An 11,130-nucleotide genomic window follows, 5' to 3' on the forward strand; every position below is an offset into this window, starting at 1 on the left:
GGCAAAAATGGCAAAAAAAAAGACAAATCAGGGCAAAAATCCCCTTCATAAACTCCCTCAGTGATCCTACCACAAAAATAACCCACCCTCAACAAATTTTGGAGCAATTTAGAGTCTACTATGCAAACCTATACAACTTAGCAGAAGACCCAAAAACTCTTCAACCCTCGCCTCACCTTATAGAGGAGTTTTTGGAGAGCATGTCACTTCCCTCCTTAAAATCAAAAAACGAGTCTCTAAATAAACCTATATCTATCTCAGAAGTAACTAAAGCCATCAATGGCCTTAAAAAGTACAAATCCCCTGGCCCGGACGGCCTATTGAACGAATATTATAAAAAATTTTACCTTACCCTGGCCCCACATCTAACAGCCATCTTTAATGATTCAATGAATCAGGGAGAGATGCCAGCAGAGATGCTACAAGCTACGATTATCACTATTTCCAAGCCAGGAAAGGACACCTCTTGTTTAGCAAATTTCAGACCCATTTCCCTCCTAAACTCCGATGTAAAGATTTACTCAAAAATTTTAGCAACCAGGCTCTTGGAGCTCCTCCCTTTGGTCATTCACAATGACCAGGTAGGCTTCACAAAAGGCAGAAATGCAACAGACGGCACACAAAGAACCCAAAACCTGGTGGAACTAGCCAACTTGAGTCGGACGCCTTCTCTCCTCCTTTCTTTGGACGCGGAGAAGGCGTTCGACAGAGTACATTGGGGGTTCGCTCTCGCTGTACTGCGAAAGTTCGGAGTTGGAGATAATTTTCTCCATGCAGTCCAGGCCCTCTACACACAACCATCCACCAGAGTACTAGCCGATGGTGCCCTGTCCACGCCATTTCCAATCACTAATGGAACCCGCCAGGGTTGCCCCCTCTCCCCTCTAATATTTACTATGATAATCGAACCCCTGGCGGAAATGATAAGGATGGCCCCAACAATTAAAGGCATTCCAGTTGGCATGAGGCAACATAAAATCGGCCTCTTCGCTGACGATGTGCTTATCACTCTGACGGATCCTTTGAAGTCCCTAAGGAAGGTCCAGGAGTGTATTTCCCGGTTCAGCCAAGTCTCCTTCTACAAATTAAACTTGAGTAAATCCCAGATTATGGGCTTCAACATAGACAAAAAACTGAAAGAGGACATCCAAAATGAGTTCCCTTTTCAGTGGAAATTGACAATCCCTTACCTAGGAATCAACCTATGCAGTACCGCGTCAGAGATTGTCCCACAAAATATGAATCCTCTCTTCTTTTCACTGAGGGGGAAGCTGGAGGAGCTGGGAAAAAAAGAATTCTCCTGGTTTGGTAGAATGGCCTTATATAAAATGCTTATCCTACCAAAAATCCTATACCTCTTTCGCACACTATCTCATCCAATCCCTCAAAATATAATCACTAACTTTCAAAGACAGTTGCTGAATTTCATATGGAACAACAAGAGGCCTAGAATAGCTACCTCCATCCTATATCTCAACAGAAAACGAGGTGGACTAGGAGTACCCAATCTCCAAGCATATTACAATTCAACCATCCTAGCCCAGTCGGCCAATTGGTTAAAAGACTCACAACTCCCATCATGGTGCCATTTGGAGAGACATAGAAATCAAAATAAAACACTGAGCTCTCTTATCAAGGCCTCAATGCTAGGCATTTTCAATCCAGAAACTCCTCTCCTCCTCCCAATACAATCTCTCTCACCTCTAATGCTATCTACCACTGCTGGAATCTGCTAGCGTACAAGTTCGACCATGTCACTAAAGGCTCACCTGCAAATCTTCCCTTGGAGATTCTAACCTACTTCATTCAAGATCTAAACTTAAGGGAATGGCGCAGATGTGGAATCAAATCTATATCTGACCTCCTAGAAAAGGGAAAACCCCTTACTTTCCAAACTATTAAATCCAAATACAATCTGCCGGATAAGGAAACATTCTCTTATTTGAAGATAGCCTCTTTTCTCAACAGTTTACATTTGGGGAAGTGCTCTTTACCAAATGACTTAGAGGCTCTACTCCACAAATGCACAAACTCCCAGGGCTCAATGACAAAAGTTTTTTATGATGTCATTGTGGGCAACACAACTGACACAAAAAGAATCCATCTGCTAAACTGGGAACGCGATCTCCAGAAAAAATTCAAAATCACTCAGTGAAAGAGCAAACAAAGCAACTATTTCAGCAGGACTGCTTCAGACACACTACAAAGTGCTATCTAGGTGGTATTACACCCCCACAAACTAGCCAAATGCTTCCCAAATACAAATAGAGAATGCTGGAGAAATTGTGGCTTCGAGGGCTCACTTTACCATATATTTTGGAGCTGTCCCGTGATCCAAAACTATGGGAGAGAGGTGTTCGACATCATCCGAACCATCACCGGAGTGCGCCTTACAAAAACTCCTCAACTCGCCCTCTTTCTTCTAGATAGCGAATCAATCCCAGCAGATAAAAGGACCTGGATTTGCCATTTCCTTCTTGCAGCTAAAAATATCATCGCAAGAGCATGGAGAGTTACTTCCCCGCCTGTTTTGAAGGACTTACTGGACATGATAACTGACCACCATTGCTTCGAAAAAATACATGCAAAGAATAACAATTCTCTTCTAAAATTTAATCGCATATGGAAACCTTGGCAGCAATATGAGTTAAATTGTTTGTTTTAATTTTACTTTGTACCCACAACTGACTCAAAACCTCACCCCTTATAACTACAATAACACTATATATCACCCACAACCACAACACTCATTCAAATACTCTCATACTCAATCACTTACTACACACTTCAAATCAATGGTGTTTGTATTTGTTCAACCTCATACCTACTGTTCTAATTCCACTCTGCACTCACAACAGGCTCAACACTTCACCTCTTCCAACTAAAACAACACCAAACTTCACTCACAAATCTAGCACACACTACAATTGAGTTGCTTACCCAAATATTTAGTCAACACCAAAACAACAAAGTTTGTGTTTGTACTATATTTTACTTATATACAGGTTATCGTACCTACTACAAATCAACCGTGCATAGTTGTATACTGTAAAATGCTCAATAAAAAATTACTTTGAAAAAAGAAAAAAATATGCAATATCGCTCAGTGTTTTTGATGGGGCCGGCGGCAGCAGCGCCAGCCCCATTGAAAACATAGGGAGTACACCGCGGACTTCTGCCACAGCTGTGATAGCCATAGCAGAGGATTCCTTCATCCCTGCAGGGACCACTGGGATAAAAGAGTCCTCTGCCACAGTTGTCACAGCTGTGGCAGAAGTCTGTGTTGCTATACCATTGCTTTCAATGGGGTCGGCACTGCTTCAGCCCTATTGAAAGCGGTCGGTTGCAAGCAACCCCCACAACAAAAATCAGCCCTAGCTGTAAAAATAAAAAAAAAAGGTATAAGAAAAAAATATTACACTCACCTGAAAGAACCGTCCGGCTCTTCTCTCTGGCATGCCAGTCTTCTTCTGTGGTCTGGAGGCCGGGGATTGAAAAATCCCTGCCCCCAGAAAGTGCTGGTCTTGATGGCATTGATATAGCGGGTCCACAGGTGGATTCTGTCAATAAAAGGGAAGGGATCTATCAAAAAATGTGTCTTTCCTATAGTTCCAGGAACAGATTTGTATAGGAATATGCACAAGGTCTCCCCATCGCTGCACCCTGGAGCTGTAGGCTGTACCTTTAAAGAAGAAATTATACCCCAGGACAAAATCCAACAAGGACAGGATAAAGTGGCCAAATTTTCTATTCAAGTTTGAACACAAGAGAAAAAAAAACTCTACTGCTTCCAATCTATGTTGATGAGAAATGGAAGTATATAAAGATTCTACATCACATACAACTAGAATCATGCTCGGCTCAATCTGTATGCCTTCCAATTTATTCAAAAAGTCAGTTGGATCTTTAGTGTATGAGGGAAGTGTCCCAAATAGAGGATGAAGAACATGCTCCACCAATTTACCAATAGGTTCACATAGGCCATTTATCCCAGACAATGATCTGTCCTGGTGGATTGGCACTGTCTTTATGTATTTTTGGGAGCACGTTGATGACTGGTACTGTGGGGGAATTCAAGATAAGACCGTTAGCTTCATGTTGATTAATCACAATACTTTTTTAAAATTATTCCCACAAATTCTTGCTTGTAAGAGAGAAAAGAGTTAAACATTAGATGCTTATATTTGTTACTGTCTCATGGCTGTCTAAACATTTCTCTTTCATACATTGTTGTTGGCCACAGAACTAAATTTCCTTCCTTGTCCGCTGACTTACTGATAACATCCTCCATTTTCAGTTGTTTTAAAGCTGCCCTCTGTTTGTGCCTCAAATTACACTGTGCAATACATTTTTAAAAAAAATTTCATAAATGAAAGTAATTGATATGTTTCTGTAAAATGAAAACATACTGATTACACCGGTACAACTGAATAATAGCAGCACGTCTCATTTTCAAGTTATTTTACACTTTAGTGACTAAGCCTTTTCTTTTCGTATTAAAAAATCGTAACTCCTTTATTTATCCATCGACGTAGCTATATGAGGGCTTGTTTTTTGTGGGATGGGTTGTATTTTTCAATGTTACTATTTAATGTACCAAATAATGCACTTAAAAGTTTAAAGTGAAGTAAAATGAAACAAAAAAAACCCGAAATTCCAATTGCGTCTTGTTTCTGCGACTCGAGCATTTTTGTATGGGACCGATGCTCCGCATAGCTGATGACTTGTCAAACGCTAGAAAACATCAGAAAGTCATGGAAACACCACAGAAACAGATAGGGAAGGGCAGTGGCAGCATTCATGGCTGCATCTGAGGCTCCCAGGTTCCACTATTAAGTCACAATGGGGGCAAGAGTCTGGCGTCACCCCCCTAACAATTTGTACTTCGGACAAACCCTCATTAGCAAGGCACACCTTAGCTAAACACCACACTACCTGCAACCAAGGACAATCACTGCCTGCGAGTGACACGGCTGCCTCTTCTCCTGGGTTACATGTTGGGATTGCTGTCCAACCCCCTCGCACGATCCTGCATCCACAGCGCACCCAAAAATTTCCCTGTGCAGCATTGAGCTGCCCTCATGCCACACATTCGCTTCATAGCCACACCACCCTCATGTCTATTTATAAGCGCATACTAGATGAGGAGGAACCGGAGGCACACACTGCAGAGGGTTGGCAGGGCCAGGCAGCGATGCTCTTTGAAAGTGGAGGCGATAGTCCACAATGCTCGTGTTAATTGATGATAAATTGACATACGATCATCATTCGATTCCGTGCCACCTCTGTCGCAAAATTGTCAGGAGCCGCAAACATGGGCATAAAGGGGACTCAGGTGCCAGCACTTCTACACATCTCCACAATGCAGCAATACTCCGTGTGGGAAGCACATGAGAGGGCCCAGGGTCAGGTTCGGTCCCAGCCTCCATCTTGTGTGACCCAAGGTGCCGCGAGTTATATAGCAATGGAAAATCCATGTATTCCCACATAATTCATTCTGTGTAGGTGTTAGCTCAGCACCGCAATGGAAAGTCTTTGAGTTCCTTGGGCTTGCCTATGCTGTCGGTGCACAAAGATGGTATTACACAAGAAGAAATCAGAGCGCCCAAACATGGCAGAGTTTCACCCCGCCAAGGACATTTCTACCTGAGTCAGTCAGTGTATTTGTGCCAGACAGGTAAAGCAATGCAATGGGAAGTCATTGTGCACTCACAGCATAGGCGAGCCCAAGAAACTCAAGCATGGTATTACACATGAGGAAGTCAGAGTGCCCAAATATGGCAGAGTTTCATCCTGTGAAGGGCCTTGGCCTACTTTTCTGCCCTAGTCAGTCAGTGTATTAGTGTCAGACAGGTAAAACACCGCAATGGGAAGTCTTTGTGCATTTACAGCATAAGCTAGCCAAAGGAACCCAAGGAAAGTATTAAACATGAAGCAATTACAGTGCACAAACATGGCAGACTTTCACTCCGCTGAGGACCTCAGCCTCTGCACACACCCTCAGCAATCATGGGCATAAAGCGGACTCCAATGCTAGTACAGCTGTGAAGGTCTCATTAAATCAGTTACGGTTGCTTCCACCGCTCCAATGACTGGAATAACCAGGAACAAGTTCCACGGGCCCAACCTCACGCAGCTGCATTTCCCCCAGGACCTCGACCTCTGCACAGACCCTCAGCAATCGTGGGCATAGAGCGGACTCCGATGCTAGTACAGCTGTGAACGTCTCAAAAATGCAGTAATGCTCCTTTTGTTTGGCCCAAACCAGTGCCGCGAATAACTGTGGTAACACGAGAGAAAATACATGTTGCCCAGTGCTGATCCCATGATCCCAAGTAGGAGGAGGAGGTGGCATTATAAGGCCAAGAAACCAGGACCCGCTATAGCCTGTGTGGGAAGTATGTGAGCGGGCCCAGGGTCAGGCTCGGTCCCATCAAACATCTTGTGTGACCCAAGGTGCCGCGAGTTACATAGCAATGGAGAAATCCATGTGTCCACACACTATTCATTCTGTGTAGGTGTCGGATACCTCAATCAACACCGCAAGGGAAAAGCCATCTGCACTCTGCACCCTACCAAAGTCAGTCAGGTTATTTGTGCCAGATAGGTAAAACACCACGATGGGAAGTCTTTGTACACCCACAGTATAGGTAAACCCCTGTAACATTCCTGTAGCAGAAGTATAGGCAGACCCCAGTAACATTCCTGTAGCTAAGGTTTAGGCAGGCCCCTGTAACATTTCTGTAGCAGAAGTATAGGCAGACCCCAGTAACATTTCTGTAGTAAAAGTAGAGGCTGACCCCAGTAGCATTTCTGTAGTAGACATAAAGGCAGACACCAGTAACATTTCTGTAGCAAAGATTTGGACAGACCCGTGTGACATTTCTGTAGCAGAAGTAAAAGCAGACCCCAGTAACATTTCTGTAGTAAAAGTATAGGTAGACCCCTGTAACATTTCTGTAGTAAAAGTATAGGCAGACCTCTGTAACATTTCTGTAGCAGAAGTATAGGCAGACCCCTGTAACATTTCTGTAGCAGAAGTATAGGCAGACCCTAGTAACATTTCTGTAGCAAAGGAATAGGCAGACCCCTGTAACATTTCTGTAGCAGAAGTATAGGTAGACCCCAGTAACATTTCTGTAGCAAGAGTATAGGCGAACTCCTGAAACATTGGTGTACCGTGAGTGTAGGCGAAGGCCGGAAAAATTAGTTAGATAAAAGTATAGGCGAGGGCCAGAAAAATTAGTGTACAAAGAGTATAAGTGTACCCCTGAAAAATTGCTCAACCGAGAGGGCAGGTGAAACCCATAAATATTTTTTGAAGATACAGGTCGCTGTTGCTTAATTTGTAACAGATCCTGGAGTCAGCCCTGTGGAAAAAATTGGTTTATGTTAAAGTATCAATACTTTTGAAACTGAAAAATTGTTAAAAAATTGTAAGCAGAGCCTTTTGGGCCACAGAAAAATTGGCAGTTCAGTGTGATGACATGATGTTTCAGGAGGAGGAGTAGGAGGACTAATATCCGAGAGGGATTGACAAAGCTAATTCCCCCTTTTTTTACGGTGATAGATAATGCTTTTTCTTGCGGTTGCAGCGAAAATAATCTTTAGGTTCCGCTGCTCTCTGCCGCTGGAGAAGAGAAGTCTTGGGAAATCCAGGCTTTGTTCATCTTTATGAGTGTAAGCATGTCTGCACTGGCAGTTGACAGGTGGGAATGCTTATCCGTTATGATTCCCCCAGCTGCACTAAACATCCTTTCCGACAAGATGCTAACGGCAGGGCAAGCAAGCACCTCCAGGGCGTACAGCACAATTTCGTGCCACGTATCTAGCTTTGACACCCAATAGTTGTATGAAGCAGAGGCGTCACGGAGGACAGTGGTACGATCGGCTACATACTCCCTCACCATCTTTTTACAGTGCTCCCTCCGACTCAGCCTTGACTTGGGAGTGGTGACACAGTCTTGCTGGGGAGCCATAAATCTGGCAAAGGCCTTGGAGAGTGTTTCCCTGCCTGCGCTGAACATGCTGCCTAATCTCCGCGCCTCCCCTGCTACCTAGCCCTCAGAACTGCGCCTTCTGCCACTAGCGCTGTCAGATGGGAAGCTTAGCATCACTTTTTCCACCAGGGCCCTGTGGTATTGCATCACTCCCGTACCCCCTTCCTCTTCGGGAGTGAGAGTGGAAAGCTTCTCCTTATACCGTGGGTCGAGAAGGGTGTACACTCAGAAATCCGTAGTGGCCAGAATGCGTGTAACGCGAGGGTCACAAGAAAGGCAGCCTAACATGAAGTCAGCCATGTGTGCCAGGGTACCAATATGCAAGACATGGCTGTCCACACTAGGAAGATGACTTTCAGGATCCTCCTCCTCCTCCTGTCCCTCTTCCACAGCCCATACACGCTGAACAGATGAGAGGTAAGCAGTATGGGTACCCTCTGCAGTGAGCCCAGCTGTCTCTTCCCCCTTCTCCTCTTGCTCCTCCGCTTCCTCCTCCTCCAAAACGCGCTGAGATATAGACATGAGGGTGGTCTGGCTGTCAAGCGACATACTCTCATCCCCTTTCTCCTGTTTCAACCGCAACTGCACGGAGGCTTGCTGCGAGGGCGTGCTTTGGGATGCATTTTCTGCCATCCATGAAAGGAGCTGCTCACACTGCTCTGTTTGTAATAAAGGTCAACGACGTGGACCCATAAATTGTGATATGAAGCTGAGGACCCGAGAAACTTGCCTCTCTCCTAATCCAGGCTGTGATTCACCTGGACCAGGAACTCGGCCTGTGCCCACACCATCAAAAGAAGGAGCTTTGGGGTTTTTGCACGGAGAATACGGACTGTATAGTGTATATAACTTTCCCTATAGAAGTGGCTGTTGCCCCAAACACTGCGTCTAATTCACTGCAGACAGAGAACGGTATAAATGAGGTAGTTTGCAGCAGGCTAGGAATAATTGGAGTAGACTTTCACGAGGAGAATGGTATTGTACGGCACTGCAGCCAGAAAAAAGTATTACTGAAAGGCTGCAAACAGGCCTAGCTGCGTTATACAAAAATGGAAGCACTACTAGTACTACTACTCCCACCAGGCCCCAAGTAAAATGCACGCGGTCAGATGTAGCCCTAAGAAGGACCGTTGGGGTTCTTGAAGACAGGACCTCTGCTAACACTTTCCCTATGTTAGCAGCAGCACTTTCCCTATACTTTGTATAATAGACTGCAGACTGAGAACGCTATAGCTGAAATGGCCTGCACAGCTGGAGATGAAAAAAAATAAAATTGTGCACTACTGGTCCCAGCCAGCCACAACAGTAATGCACACTATAAAGAGTAGCCCTAAGAAGGACCATTGGGGTTCTTGAAGACAGGACCTACGCTAACACTTTCCCTATATCAGCAGCCGCACTTTCCCTAATCTCTGCCAGCGTGTGTCTAAGGTGAGCAGCGGGCGGGACCGCTTTAAGTACTCGGCGGTCACTTGATCTCACCAGCCACTCACTGCTGGGGGGTGAGATAGGGCTGGCACGTCACAGGAGGAAGTGGTAATGCCTTCACCGCATGTCTATTGGCTAGAAAATGGCGCTAAAGATGCGGGGAAGAAAATGGAATTGACTCGAGTACCGCGTGGTGCTCGTCTCGAGTAACGAGCCTCTAGAGTTCCCTAATGCTCGAACGAGCATCAAGCTCGGACGAGTGTGCTCGCTCATCTCTATTTATTACCCACCACCAAGCTGAATTCTCATTATGTTTTAAAAACCCATTATTGGTATTTGACCTCTGCTTATTTCTCCTGGATCGCAGGCATTGTGCGCTGCATCCTATATATTGCAGGCCACATGAGCATTCTAATAAATGAATAACATAGATTGTGGAACAAGTCATGAAGGATCTAATAGGGAATATTTTGTTTGTTTGGTTACTCTTGGACTCACTCTCTTATTTTTTTCATATTTCAACAGGACTTGCATCTCCCTATTCCGTATCTGTAGGACCCCACTAAATCGGGAATAAACAGAATGTTGTGCTCTGTTTTTTATTACTATTTTTAAACTTGCTGGGGCAAAGAAGTTTTTAGCTTATGTGCTCTCTTGAAAGTTATTCTGGGGTTTTCTGGAATCTTGTCTTTTAAAAAAAAGAGTCTTGTAGAAGGACATCTTAATGTTTTTGTTTCAGATTTTTCCTGACAATGGAATAGGATGGACTAAATATAGTGATGAAATTATGATGAAAGATCTGGGAGTCATCTTTTTGCCCTTTTATATGCCCCTTTTACCAGGGATTTAGGATAACCTTAATCTTTTAATCTGGTCTTGATGAAAGAGCTCTGCTTTTGAAAATAGTCTTTACTGCAATTTCATCTTAATCAGTGAAATTGTCTAAACGGAATATTACTTTTTCATTTTTTTATTTTGGGCACTTTTATAGTGCAGTAAGCACTTTTTAGAAAAATGTTTTTATAAAAATTCTGTCATGTTTGTGAGTTAAGGTGAGGTCCAAATAGTCAAGAGGGGATTAAGAATTATGCTCTATGAATGTCAGGTTCCAATGATTCTCAAAACTTTGAGAACTCATCAGAAGATCAAATCCTATATAAATAATTCATCAATGTTCCATTTATACAGGATAATATTTACTTACCACTAGTGTGTGGATATTATATATGTTTTCTTAAATTCACCAAACGTAATTTTGCGAAGTCGCATCCCCGTTGCAGTCCCTTTAATTTATCTGAATAATTGAGAATCAAAACAAAAGTAATTATTAGGGTGGGCTCACACGAGCTTGTTTTTGTGTGTACTTAGGTGCGTACATACGTGTGGACCTAGTACGAGCAAAAACACGCGTAAACACAGCTGCTTGCTTGTTGTCAATGGAGCCGCGACTGCTGCCAGCGGCTCCATTGAAAACAATGCTCTGCTGGCCCACTGAATTCTTTTTCAGGGAAGGGCTTTACATATAAGCCCTTCCCTGAAAAAGAAACATTTTAGTGTATTAAAAAAAAAAAGTTAAAAAAAAAAACTTACCTCTCCGCCATTGCCATGTCCCGCAGGGTTGCAGAACACATCTGCCGTGTGCGGCAGATGTTTCCTGCAAGAACGCAAGGAAAAATAATTCCCTGCTGCACCTGCCACATCT

Source organism: Eleutherodactylus coqui, chromosome 6, assembly GCF_035609145.1.
Source record: "Eleutherodactylus coqui strain aEleCoq1 chromosome 6, aEleCoq1.hap1, whole genome shotgun sequence".
Taxonomy (NCBI): Eukaryota; Metazoa; Chordata; class Amphibia; order Anura; family Eleutherodactylidae; genus Eleutherodactylus; species Eleutherodactylus coqui.